Here is a 5191-nt window from a genome sequence, read left to right on the forward strand (position 1 = left end):
GCGTTCTTAATCGTTTTAGGTTAAATATTAGCGCTCCTTTAGTGTGTTAGACGCTTGTACCAGTCCAAACTTGCGTTCTTACGTTCTTGGTTACATATTAGCGTCGCTTTAGTCTGTGAAAGACTTATACATTGCCTTCAAGTGTTGGCTGACGCTTTGTTCACCCACACCGAAAAGAAATCCCTTGAATTGAGAACGCAAATGATTATTTACTCGTGTTTAGCGTGACTAACGCAATCGATTGTTGCGAAAACAAATCCTTTAGGTTAAATATTAGCGCGACTTATACGTTGCCTTCAAGTGTTGACTGACGCATTGTTCACCCACACCGAAAAGAAATCCCTTGAATTGAGAACGCGAATAAATGATTATTCACTCGTGTTAAGCGTGACTAACGCAATCGATTGTCGCGAAAATATCTGATTTGAGATACTCACGCATAAAAATAATTGTTATATAACGTTTATACATGTGACAAGTCACGTTTTTAACACGAGATAGCAAGTGTTGACGCAATACTAATGAGATACCCTTTCATCACCCACAGCGGCTAATGAAGTTCAAGTCTAATTTCCGGTCCAAAAATATCGCACGTAGACAAAAACAATTGTTATCATGGCGGGTGTTGAGCGCAGGTTGAGCGGAATGAAGTAGAAAGCGAGTTCTTCTAGGTTTTAGAAAATCTCTCAAGAGTTTTGTTCACAAAACATTTAAAGAAGAACAAAGGGAGTGTATTCGACGAATAGTTTGTGAAAGAAAAGATAATTTCCGTTCTTAATCATTTTAGGTTAAATATTAGCGCCCGGCTTTAGTTAGTCTCCTTCGCAGCCGCTTTTGGGACGTCACGCAACGCTCCCCCCAAAGAAGGAGGGGAGCGTTGCGTGACGTCCCAAAAAGCGGCTGCGAAGGAGACTAGGCTTTAGTGAGTGAGACGCTTGTACTAGTACAACACTTTAGACTGTGAAACACTGAACCACTCACATTCTCGATTAGTTGTGTCATATCTCATTTGAGATACTCACGCATAAAAATAACTGTAATATAACGTTTATACATGTGACAAGTCACGTTTTTAACACGAGATCGCAATTGTTGACGCAATACTAATGAGAGACCCTTTCATCACCTACAGCGGAATATGTGACAAGTCACGTCTTTAACACGAGATCGGAAGTGTTAACGCAATAATAATAAGAGACCCTTTCATCGCCCACTAAGCGGAAAGAACTCCCTTGAGAAATTAAAACAGTCCCTTGAGAAATTAAAAAAGTCCCTTGAGAGTAGACAAGAATGTTCCAAATTTTGCCCACATCACTCCTAATCTCCTACTTCTGCTTGTAAACAAGCAAAATAGTCGAAAAAAAGGGGAAATCTCAGTCAACACCAAAAACTACCCCTCCTTTCAAGCCTTACTCGAACGCATTCCCCTAATCGCTGATTACTACTAGTTTACAAGTACCGGCTTTGTCTCAAAATTCCCAAGCTGGCTAGCGCTGTATAGGGAACACGGAAAGGTAAGCCAGAAGAGAAGATGTGGAAGGCAGAGAATCTTGTCCCATTGGTGCCTGCATCTAAAGCCTGTGAAATCCAAGTTAACAACTTGGAGTTTCAGATAAAGGCACTTATTTTATATGCCCTTCAACTTGCGCAGTGCAGTTGGAGTTGAACTGTGGACTTGGTGTCCAAGATTTCAAACTCACTTTCAGAACATTTGCCAGCAGAAGAGGAGATTCGCAAACTAGTCTGAACGTTTACAAAGACCCATTCAATAGGTATTCCTCATGAAGTGAACTCTTGAACTGACAAGTTTAAACCTTACTGTGTACAGTTTATGCTTAATGCAAACATTTAGAAACATCAAACTTTGCGATAACAAATACAACCATAGTTTTTAAAGCAAAATTATGCGACTCGCACTGTGGTAATCGACTAGGGGGAGTGTCACAAACATTCACACAAGCTATCACATGTCAATGAAATAAAGTTAGTCATACACTTTACAGTTTTGTTTGTACAGTACATGACAAGTAATTTGTTACTTATTTTATTGGTTTACAGTTATGGAATAAAGTGTACATATTAGGGGCGTAATTGTAATCTACAGTATTACAACAGCTTTAAAAAGTGTGAGGGGCTAACTCCAAAACCTTATGATTTATTTAACTTCAAGACTCCAATTAAGAATTACTCTACTGTTTTTTCTTGTATTTAAATAAGTTTAATGTATATAATATTTTTCCAGAAATTAATCTATGTGTGTAAGCAGCGAAATGTGCGTTTGACGCTTTGTTTTTTTGTGACGCCAAATTTAATTCTCAGAGGTAGACCGCTGTTCCTTGTGTTTAAGGCCGCACTGTTATGATTGCCGATGAAAAAATACAGATTTTTCCGATTACTGTCGGAGAAAACATGGTGGTGTAAATGGTGAGCTTTAGAAGGCTTAACAAAAGACCTGTATAGATTTCTTCAATGCTTTCGAATTATATTTGCAGATGAATTATAAAAGACTTTAGTCGTCTTGTACTAAAATTTCGCTCAAACTGCGTAATACGATCACAACAACAATATAAACTGCCTGCAAACACACCAAAAATTTGTTTAATGTCCATTTTTCTTCGACTTTTCGCATAGAAAAATGAGATAGCGAACTGCTTGTTTCAACACATTCCAGTTTTGAAATGGCGGAAAGATTAGATAAAGAGACTTCTTCTGAGAAACTGATGCTGATCTCTGTCGATATGCATACACAGGTTCACTTGAATCATTTCTACTGTAAACTTTTGCCTGTACTCAGTGTTTATGGTGAGTATTTTGAGTGAAAGTTGGCATAACAGTCTGCTAAACTCCAAAGTTTGACACATGAAACGCAGACGTTTGACGTCATTTGAAAACATGTTTTTAGTGTGTGCGTTCACAGGCGGTCAGTATAAAACACGGACTATGGACTGGGTATAAAATTCAGACTGGGGTATAAAATGCGGACTCAAACTGCGGACTAGGTATAAAACACGGACTACGGTATAAAATGCGGACTAAGCATGCAAAATGCTTACAAATGTGACCTGATGTTAAAAATAACTAGAAGCAAGGCTGTAAGCATCAAGGTTGTCTCACCACTATAAAGTTAGCCTTTTTCCTGCAGAAAGCCTGCATGTAGGTTACGGCAAAACACCTTAAAATTCCTTCAATTGTGAGGAACTTAAAATTTGTTTTTGTTTCATTCGCTGTAGTCTTCGATTCTTGGATCAGAGTTGCAGTGGAGACTCGACTCAAAACTTTATATGTTTTTTTTTTTTTCGATTTTATTACAGATAACTTAAACCTCCTGCTAAACTCAAACCTTCTCCAATTCCCCTCCAGATGTTTTTTTTAAATAATTTATCACCCTTGCTTACTCGAACTCCCGATATATCAAACCTTTTTCGATCTCCCTTGAAGGTACAAGTTATCGTTAGTCAACTGTATATCTGGCCAGCCTCAAGCGAAAGGCATGTGAGAATTTCGACAAACAATCTTAAAATTTGCATGACAATAAAAACAGGGTGAGATGTTTTTTCCCCGTATGTTTCTCTTCTGCCAGTAGAATTTTTTAGCCTCTTCAGTACTTGAAATTTTGTTCCTCTTTTTTGGTATTACAGGAGTCTGAGGGGTGTTGAAATAAGCGAATGGCAAAACATGAAAACAAACCGTGTCTTAGTGAAGTGAAAACAAACAAATTTCGGCAAAATTTGTACCTGTCTGTCACGTGATGCCAGACGATAATCCACTGAACATTCGAGTTTGGAACCAGAGTTTTGAATTGCAATATCGAGCTGCTATTTTAACAAGGAAAAATACATTTCGAGAATGGGATGTTGAAGAAAAACTAAAATCAAATTCTTAAACCAAATAATTTACTCTTGAGAAAAACACTTTTGTTATTTTGACTGTAAAAGGTACCAAAAGGTAGCTTGTTTTGACTGTATTAAGGTACTTTGCAGAGGAAGATCATAATTGCTCGTGGTGAATCCCCACAAAGTTCAACGGACGACCAAATGGTAAACTTTGAACAATATTTATTCACTATTTTCAATAACAAACAACAGCGCAATACGAGCCAACAACGATTACAAAGGTCACATAAGCCATTGCGTTACATGGGGTCGTCCGCACAGTTTTGGCGCGAACAATAATGAGTTTTTGCTCAAGTATAGTATCCTTGAAGGGATCACGTTATTTGTAGCCATGGTTTGCTTTTAAACACATTTTATATGCTTAGTCCGTATTTTATACCTAGTCCGTAGTTTGAGTCCGCACTTTATACCTCAGTCCGTGTTTTATACCCAGTCCGTAGTCCGTAGTCCGCAGTCCGCAGTCCATGTTTTATACTGTCCGCGTTCACAGGTAGATGCAATCGACGGTATCATATCTGTGACAATAAACAACAAGTCTTGCAACTGACATAGACGGGCCCAGCGTCACAAAGCCTGTGAACGCCAGAAATCGACATCATACAAGGAAGAATTCATAACGGGGGACATATCCGCAAAGCAAAGCAGAAGCCCCGGCCTTTGTTAAGTAAACGCGTAGCATGCAACTGCTTAACGCCACTGTGACCGCGACGGGAATCAAATGAAATAATACAGAACAATGCATTAAGCTTTATATGCAAACTGGTGTCAACTGCGAAATACTTTAGAATCCCTAATAACATCATAGCATACTGCTTACCGTAATAAATTCCAAATGAATGTAGGAAGCGCGATTCCACGTTGTTATGTTTTGACCGCCATCTTCACCTCGTGCAAAACCCCTGGGAATCCGGGAATGTTACTGTTCTCAGGTCTCGCGCGGTTTGTTTGGAGGTCACATGGTATCCACCAATGCTACTGTTTCCCGCCAGAAGTCTCTAAGCTGAGCGTGAAAAAAAAAAAAAAAAACAGAGAAAGTGGCTTCGTATATTTCTCTTATTCCCTTCAGTACTCAGTTACTGAACATGAATTTGTCAATGAGAAAATTGACGGCCAAACAATGACATATTTTCGTAAACATGCAAGCCAGGTCGGCCTCAAAATAAATTCCATTGAAGTCGCATTTCGTTTTGTAATCTTTTACATCTTTTACGGGGGAGGACTCTCGTCTTGTGCTTTTTTTTATTTATAGATGATTCAGCAGAGCAGTCAAAACAGTTGTTGAAGTCGTCGTTGGTTGT

At 38.8% G+C, this 5191-nt stretch overlaps 1 protein-coding gene across 1 annotated transcript in view; it reads right to left on the reverse strand.

Moving 5' to 3' along the window:
- The window catches only part of LOC144634362 (carbonic anhydrase-like), a 40184-nt gene extending 35448 nt beyond the window's left edge, over nucleotides 1-4736 (reverse strand). Inside the window, exon 1 of the mRNA XM_078493295.1 lies at nucleotides 4711-4736. The gene's annotated coding sequence lies outside the window, so the exon portion shown is untranslated. The remainder of the gene's footprint in view (nucleotides 1-4710) is intronic.
- Between the last annotated feature and the right edge of the window lie 455 nt (nucleotides 4737-5191).

The sequence above is a fragment of the Oculina patagonica genome, chromosome 13, assembly GCF_052425735.1.
Source record: "Oculina patagonica isolate OP01 chromosome 13, crgOcupat, whole genome shotgun sequence".
Taxonomy (NCBI): Eukaryota; Metazoa; Cnidaria; class Anthozoa; order Scleractinia; family Oculinidae; genus Oculina; species Oculina patagonica.